General features: G+C 36.3%; 1 pseudogene; it reads right to left on the bottom strand.

The window, feature by feature from the left end:
* Nucleotides 1–5,538: 5,538 nt before the first annotated feature.
* Nucleotides 5,539–8,920, bottom strand: LOC140502468 (cyclin-H pseudogene; annotated as a pseudogene).
* Nucleotides 8,921–9,197: the final 277 nt, after the last annotated feature.

Raw genomic sequence — 9,197 nt, 5'->3', positions numbered from 1 at the left:
TAGATGAGAGAGACAGAGAGAGAGAGAGACTCAGTCACAGTCTCTACCTTAGATTTCAGTCCCATATAACCATTTACCTATCAGACATTTCAAGCTAGATGACCTGGAAATACATCAGACTCATCATGTTTGGAACGAATTATATTGTCCTCCCTTCCCAAATTTCACTATCTATCAAAGGTATCACTATATTTCCAGTCTCCCAGGTTCACAGCTATAGCATAGCCTCAACTTCTCATTCTTTTTTCCAATCAGTTGCCAAATCTTACTATTTCTCCCTCTGTAATATCTCTCATATTCAACTCTTAATTCATGTAGCTATCATTTAGTTCAGCTCTTCATGATTTCTTGCCTAGATTATTGCAAAAAATTCATAGTTGATCTCCCTGCCTTAAGTACCTCCACTATTCTGTCCATCCTATTTGAGAGAATTCCCTGAGAGTCCCCATGAATGAGATTGTCTCAAAGATCCAAAGATCATTGGCAACAGAGAGTCAAGCATTAGGACTCTTGTCACAACATCTGCCTTTCACTGTTGTCTATAAAAGTGATTTGTAAAATAGCTCACCTTTCCCTTTGATTTTGAGACCAGGCAAAGGAAAGGGAAGGAAATCTCTCCCTTTTGCATCTCTTCCCAAAGGAGCCAAAAGTGGTGACTTAACAGAATGAGGTGACCTGTGCTTATCTAGGTTAGTTCATGAATCTAGAATCCCTAGATAGTTTCTTCCTTTGTATCCCTTTTTCTTAGCACAAATGAGAGACAAAAGTTCTTGAGAATGATCTATGTAAATTCTGTTGTTGTTGTTCAGTTGGTCAGTCATATCCAACTCTTTGTGACCCCATGGACCATAGAGTGTCAGGTCCTTCTGTATTCCAATACCTCTCAAAGTCTATCCAAGTTCATGTTCATTGTTTCTATGACATTATCTATCCATCTTATTCTCTTCTGTCTCTTTTTCCTTCAATCCCTTTTTTTCCTTTTGCCTTCAGCCCTTCCCAGCACCAAGGTCTTTTCCAACACATTCTGGCTTCTAATTACGTGGCCAGAGTATTTAAGCTTCAGCTTCAGTATTTAATCTTCCAGTGAATAGTCTGAGTTAATTTTAAGTATTGACTGATTTGATCTCCTTGTTGTCCAAAGGATTCTCAAAGTCTTCTCCAGCCCCACAATTCAACTGTGGAACTCAACTTTCCTTACAATCCAATTTTCACAGTTATACATTGCTTCTGTAAAGACCATAGCTTTAACTATACAGACCTTTGTTGGCAAGGTGATGTCGCTGCCTTTTAGTATACTTGCCAGGTTTGCCATAGTTTTCCTTCCAAGGAACAACCATTTTTTAAATTTCATGGTTACCATCAGCATCTGCAGTGATTTCTGAGTCCAAAAATGTAAAATATGATACTACTTCCATTTCTCTCCTTCTCTTTGCCAGGAAGTGATGGGACCAGTTGCCAAGGTCTTCGTGAGGTTTTTTATGTTAAGCTTCAAACCAGCTTCTACATTCTCCTCTTTCATTCTCATCAAGAGGATTCTTAATTCTTCTTCACTTTCTCTCACCAGAGTGGTATTATCTGCACATCTGAGTTTGTCGATATTTCTTTAAGAAACCTTAATTCTGTCATTCAGTCTGAAATTTTGCATGATATGCTCTACATATAAGTTAAATAAGTAAAGTGACAATATACAGCTTTGGCATACTACTTTTCCAATCTTAAACTAATCAGTTGTTTCATTTCTAACTTGCTTCTTGGCCCACATACAGGTTCTTCAGGAGACAAGTAAGATAATCTGGTACTCTCATCTCTTTGAGGATTTGACACATTTTATATCTTACATAACAAAAGACTTTAGTGTAGTCAATGAAGCAGAAGTAAAAGTTTTTTTGGAACTCTCTTGCTTTCTCCATAATCCAGTGAATGTTGGCAATTTGGTCTCTAGTTCCTCTGTCTCTTCGAAAACCATACAGCTCTTTTGGTAATTCTCAGTTCACGTATTGGTGAAGCCTAGCTTACAGAATCTCAAGTATAACTTTTCTAGCATGTGAAATGAGTGAAATTGTTTGGTAATTTGAGTATTCCTTGACATTTCCCTATGTCAGCATTGGGACATAAGCTGATCATTTCTGATCCAGGGGCCTCTGTTCAGTTTTCCAAATTTGCTGGCATATTGAGTGCAGCACTTTAACAACACCATCATTTAAAATTTTAAATAGCTTAACTGGAATTCCATTAGTTCCACTAACTTTATTTTTAGCAATGGTTCCTAAGGCCCACTTGACTTTATTCTTCAAGATGTCTGACTCTAGACCAGTCAGACATCATTTTGACTGTCAGTGATGTTAAGATCTTTCTTGTATAGTTCTTTTGTACATTCTTGCTGCCTCTTCTTAATCTTTTCTGCTTCTGTTAAGTTCCTACATTTGTGTCTTTTATCATGCCCCCCTTTGAATGAAACATTCTCTTGATGTCTCTAATTTTCTTGAAGAGATGCCTATCTTTCCATTCTGTTGCTTTATTCTGTTTCTTTGCCTTGCTTATGTAAGAAAGGCTTCTTATGTAAATCTCTCATTATTCTCAGGAACTCTGCATCAGGTTGGCATCTTTCCCTTTCACCTTCCTTCTTTCCTCAGCTATTTGTAAAACATCATCAGATAGCCATTTCACTTTCTTACTCTTCTTTTTCTTTGTAATGTTTTTTGTTGTTGCCTCCTTTATAATATTGTAAATCTCTGTCCAAAGTCCTTCAGGCACTCTATACCAGATCTAATCCCTTAAATTTATTCATCACTTTCACTTCATATTCATGAGGGATATTGTTTTAGGTCTTACTTCTACAATCTGATGGTTTTAACTTGTTTAAACTGACTGTATGGAACTTCACAACTTTTGGCTGCAAAGTATATAATAAATTTGATTTCTATATCGACCATCTGGTGACATTATATGTCAAGTCAGTTGCCTTTTGAGTTGTTGAAAAAGAGTGTTTCTATGACCACTGAGTTCCCTTGACAAAACTCTATTAGTCTCTACCCTGCTTCATTTTGTATTCCAAAGTCAAACTTGCCTGTCATTCCAATTATCATTTGGTTCTCTACTTTAGCATTCCAATCCCCTATAATGAATGTAACATCTTCTAGAAGATGTTGTCTGACTTCATAAAACTGATCAACACTGGCTTCTTCAGGATCAGTGGTTGAAGTGTACATTCGTATTACTATGATATTGAACAATTTGCCTTGGATTCAAACAGATATCATTCTGTCATTTTTGAGATTATACCCCACTACTATGTTTCTTACCCTTTTACTGACTAGGACTCCATTTCTTCTAAGGGATTCCTGCCAGCAGTAGTATATGTAGTAATCATCTGAATTAAACTCTCCCATTCCTATCCATTTAAGTTCACTGACACCCAAGATGTCTATTTCCTCTTTGCATCCAACTTACCTTGCTTCATAGACTTACATTCCAGGTTTCTAGCATTGGACTCCTTTTGTCACCAGATACATCCACAGCTGAGCTTCTTTTAGGTTTTGGCCCAGCCACATTATTAGTACTAGAGCTACTTGTACTTGTCCTCCACTCTTCCCCAGTAGCCTATTGGACACCTTACAACCTGAGGGACTCATCTTCCAGTGTCATCTCTTTCATCATTTTAATACTGTCCATAGGGTTTTCTTGGCAAAAATACTGAAGTGATTTGCCATTTCCTTCTCCAATGGATCACCTTTTGTCAGAACTTTCCACTACAATCTATCCATCTTGCTTGTACATAGTTGTTCACATGTTGTCTCTTCCCATTAGATTGTGACAACATATGAACAACTATGTAAAAACAAGATATATATAGAATAAATTGAAGATACTGAAGGAACATACTAATCTTATGGAGAATTGGGAAAGATCTCTTTTAGGAGATTTTAGAGATGATAAAAATTTTGATGGAAATAAAGATCTTAAGAAATTATCTTTAAGACTGCAATATAATCGAATTCTCCACGTGTTGTCAGTATTTTCCCCCAATAAAAATATTTGCCCCCTGATGTGACAATCACCTTTTCAGGTAAATGTATTTTCAAGAAAAGATTCTCTTTGCTTTGGGCTTCTTCACCAAAACAACTCTATACTAACTTATTATCCACCCATCCCCATTCATTCATTCTTAAAGGGATAGGTCTCTTGTAGGCCTTAAATTACACATCATTTGTGATGCTTACCCTGTTTATAGATTAAAAGCAAAGACACATAATGACAAATCCTTTTTAAAAGACATGTAACTATGATGATGAGACCCAGGGGAAGTAAGAAGGACTACAAAATGGAATATCTTTAAAATGGATTGCTTAACATTAAATGAGACTAATTCTAAAATGAGCTGCCATGAATCATACAGGAAAATCAAATCTCGCAAACAGAGGCACAAAAACAAAACAAAGAGTTCTGACAAATATAGGAAAATTGTTATTTTCTCCCAAGGCCTACAATTCCAGTTAGCCAGGAAGTGAATTTTAGCCATTTTAGTCTTATTTACTATCATGTATCCTAGGTACCTTGACTATCTCCAGGGTATATGAGTGAGAGAGGATTGGTTATTTCCTCCTGCTAAGAAGCCTGATGGTAGAGCAAGGAGTATGTCAGGAAACACTGCCCTACAATAAGGGTAATCTATGATACCCTTTGGCCCTCAAGAAACATGGGCAGGAAGATGACTTTCTTGACCACCACATGCATTTCCAGTAAGAAGGGAGACATAGAGGCCAAGGATACAAGTAAGTTTTGGCTTCCAAGGAGTGTAGACTCAACCTAAAACATAATGGACCTGATAGAATTGAGCACATTTTACCCTAACCCTGACCCCAGTATGTAGGCATCTTGTCACAAACATATCCCACTATGTAATAGAGGATGCAGCAGTGTGCTCTACAACCCTGCTTGACCAACAGTGGCAAAAGCCCACCCAAAGCATTCAGAGAGAGAGCTTCTCTGTTTCCTATATGTTACTTGCAGGTGGGAGCTAGCTGGGAGAGGAGCAAATCAATGTGATTCTGGGGCTTTGACTAAGAAGTACAATCCCAAGTGAAATACCCAGGGGTCATGTGACTATGAACCACAGTCACCAAGTCTGAATTTGCTTCTTCTTCTTCTTGTTTAATAGAAAAAGTTTAAGAAAAGGGAGAGATTTTCACTGTATACATTTGAACTAAGATAAAACAACACTTTCCTTCAGAGGAAATAGTGAACTTTACAACTCAGAACTCAGGAGTTAACTTTAAATTTTCCAACTTAACACTTTTGTCATTATGCCAATCAAGTTATAAGGAATCTAGAAAACCATCATCAATCTATTCTTCCTCCTCAAATGGGAGAGTAAGAAATAGTTTTCCTGTCAGATTTATAGAGAATGGAAGAATTTATGACCAAACAAGAGACAGAAAACATAATGAAATGCAAAATGGACAATTTTGATTACAATAAATTGAAAAACTTTTGCATAAACAAAGGCAATGCAACCAAGATTAGGAGGGAAGCAGAAAACTAGGAAAGAGTTTTTATAACCAGTGTCTCTGATAAAGACCTTTTTTCTAAAATATATAGAGAACATTCCTCTTCTTCCTGCTTAGATTTCTTTGAGACATACTCATCATCTTAATATTCCATCTTCTTTACATTTATACTAAATATAAGTTCACCATTGTGATTCAGCTCTAGTTTCTGTTTTAGGGAAGCAAGTTTCTTGGGTCTAGTTAGTTCATACTTCTTTACTAAGATTTTCACACATTCCATTGTATCTACTGTGAAAAACAGGATCAGTTCTCTTTTAGCATAAGACTTTTTTATAAGTCACTTTCCATATCGATTTCAGCCTTGGAGGCACTAGACAAAATGGTGGTCATAACAATCTCTGAAGGTGTATATAAAAGGTAAGCATCTGTCAAAGCAATTCTAATAAGAAAGTCATCACTGGGAGCCAAGATGGCAGAGTACAGGCTGGGACCTAGCTGGACTTTCCTAACATTTCCTTTCAAACAATGTTAAAATAATGCCTCAAATAAAATTTTGGAGCAGCAGAGCCACCAAAAGGTCAGAGGGAGACTACCTGGAAGCCATGACTTATAAAAGAGCTGAGACATTATATTTCAAGAAGTTGTCAAAGAAAACTGCTTTGATATCTTAAGTCCAAAAGATAAAACCAGAATTGGAAGAATCCACTGATCATATCCTGAAAGAGATCCCAAAATGGAAACTCCCAGGAATATTATTGCCAAATTCCAGAGCTCCCAGGTCAAGGAAAAAATCTTGCAAGCATCCAGAAAGAAACCATTCAAGTACTGCAGAACTACAGTCAGGATCACACAAGATTTAGCAACTTCCACATTAAAAAAGAGCAAGGCTTGGAATATGATATTCTAGAAGGCTAAGAAGCTAGGATTAAAACTGAGAATAAACTACCCAGCAAAACTGAGTATAATTCCTCAGGGCAGGGAAAATGGACATTTAAAATAGAAGATTAGAAATAGAGGATTTCCAAGCGTCCTGATGAGAAGACCAGAGTTAAATAGAAAATTTGACATTCAAATAGAAGACTCAAAAGAATCATAAGAAGGTAAACATGAAATAGTAATCATAAGAGACTCAATAAAGTTAAAATGTTTATGTTCTTGTATGGCAAAGTGATTCATGTAACTCCTAAGAATTTTGTCAGTATTACAGCAGTTAGAAAGAGTCTATATAGACAGAAGTCATGAGTGTGAGTTGATTATGTTGAGATGATCTTCCAAAAAATGAAAAAGTGGGAGAACAGGGAAGGGAGAGGTAGAATGAGAAAATTTTTCTCACATAAAAAAGATATGCAAGGAAGAGCTTTTATAGTGAAAGGGAAATGGGGGAGGAGGTAGCAGGCAATGCTTGAACCTCACTCTCATCCAAAATGGTTTAAAGAGGAGTATACATGCTCTGTTAGTACAGAAATCATTACACAATAGGAAAATAGGAAAGGATGGGGATAAGAGATATGGGACTGTGGGAATGATAAAAGAGAGGGTAGATTAAGGGAGGCAATGGTGAGAAGCAAAACAGACTTTTAAGCAGGGACAGGATAAAAAGAGAGAGAGAGAGACAGATAAGCAAAACAAACCGTATGGAGGGAAACACACAGAAAGTAATTATAACGGTGAATATGAATGACATGAGATAGCCAATAAAACAGAAGGAGATAGCAAAATGGGTTAGAAACCAGAATCCAACAATATATTGTGTACAAGAGACACACTTGGAACAAAAAGATACAAAGTTAAAAAAAAGGGTTGGAGCAAAATCTATTAGGCTTTAGCTGAAGTAGAAAAAGGCAGGGGTAGCAATCATGATCCCAGATAAAGCAAAAGCAAATATAGACTTAATTAAAAGAGATATTCAAGGAAACTATGTTTTTTTAAAAGGTACCGTAGGAAATAAAGTAATGTAAAAAAAATTTTTTTCGATAAGTTTCTCTGATAAAGGCCTCATTACTCAAGAATACAGGGAACTGAATAAAATTTATTTTAAAATAAAATGCATTCTCCAACTGATAGATAGCCAAAGGATAATAACAGGCAATTTTCACAAGAAGAAATCAAAGTTATTTATAGTCATATGGAAAAATATTAATGAAAGGCAAATTAAAACAATTCTGAGACCATCTCACGAGAGGAAATAGGTACAATAATGTACTGTTGGTGGAGAACTACTTGGAATCATGCCTAAAGGACTTTGACCCAGCAATACCACTACCAGGTCAATACTCCAAAGAGGTCAAAGGAAAAGGAAAAGGATTTATCTATACAAAAATATTTATAGCAGCTCTCTTTGTGATGGCAAAGAATTTGAAATAAAGGGATGCTCATCCATTGGAGAATGGCTGAACAAGTTGTGGCATATGATTGTGATGGAGTACTTTTGTGCTATAACAGATGATGAGGCAACTGGTTTCAGAAAAACTCAGCAAGACCTACATGAACTGATGCAAAGTGGAGTGAGAAGTACTGAAAGATCACTGTGCAGAGTCACAGTGCTGTAATGATGATCAACACTGAGAGACTCAGCTACTCTGAACAACGCAATGATGCAAAACAATTCCGAAGAACTCATGACAAAAAAAATACTATCTACCTCCAGAGAGAGAACTGATGAACTCTCAATGCAAATTAAAGTATAATTTTCTTGTTTGTTTAATTTTTTGTTGTGTTGTTTTATGACTACTATGTAAATACGTTTTGCACGATTTCATAGGTATAATTGATACCATATTGTTTACCTTCTCAGGGAAGGCTGGAAAGAAGAGAGAGAATTTGAAACACAATTTCAAAAGAAAATAATGTTAAAAATAAATAATTTTTTATAAAAAAAAGAAAGTCATCATCTGCTTTCCTTAAAACTTCTATGTTCTCCAGCAATGAATAACAAATCTTCAATCAATGAGAAAATCCTCATATGAGTGGTAAAACTTATGGACTAGGTGGATATTAAGATAACACATAAATAGGAGTTCATATTCCAAAATTTGTCCTGTCCAAGAGGACTCTAACAAACCAGGCACTGGACACATTAAATTTACATGCCCAGAATGTATAAGTGATATTGTTGTCTGAGAGTGATGCTGGATCACTGAGTAATATACATTTGAAATACATATATGCTGTACCAACAACAGACCTTGGCATCATAGGCTTAGATATGAAACAGAAATTTAACATTCTTTTCTCATAATATTTGCAGATTATAAATTCCTCATGAGGTTCAAGAAAGACTGGATCATTTGACAGAACCTTCCCATTAGCCACCACTTTGCACTTGAACTTTCAGTTGGCATTGGCTCAGAGGTGTCTAACTGCTCCTTGTGGGAGAATATCCAGTGCCACTTCTGGTTACTGTTATGATGCATCCTGGGCAGCTACAGAGGGAGAGGGAGGGACAGTCAATAACTCAGGCACCAGAGACAAAGATAGAAGGAATGGGAAAACCAATGATAGGCACAGACATCTGTATTTGCTTCTATAGTCAATCAGTCAACAAGAATTTATTTAAACACCTACTATGTGCCAGGCACTCACCAGCTAAGTGCTGAAGGTATAAAAAAAAGGCAAAAAAAAAAGATGTCTTGCTCTCAAGAAACTCATAATCTGATAGGGAGACAAAAATATGAACAACTACATACAAAT

This window comes from Notamacropus eugenii, chromosome 4, assembly GCF_028372415.1.
Source record: "Notamacropus eugenii isolate mMacEug1 chromosome 4, mMacEug1.pri_v2, whole genome shotgun sequence".
Classification (NCBI taxonomy): domain Eukaryota; kingdom Metazoa; phylum Chordata; class Mammalia; order Diprotodontia; family Macropodidae; genus Notamacropus; species Notamacropus eugenii.
The sequence above is the reverse complement of the archived record's forward strand: the minus strand, read 5'-3'. Positions and strand labels throughout refer to the sequence as shown.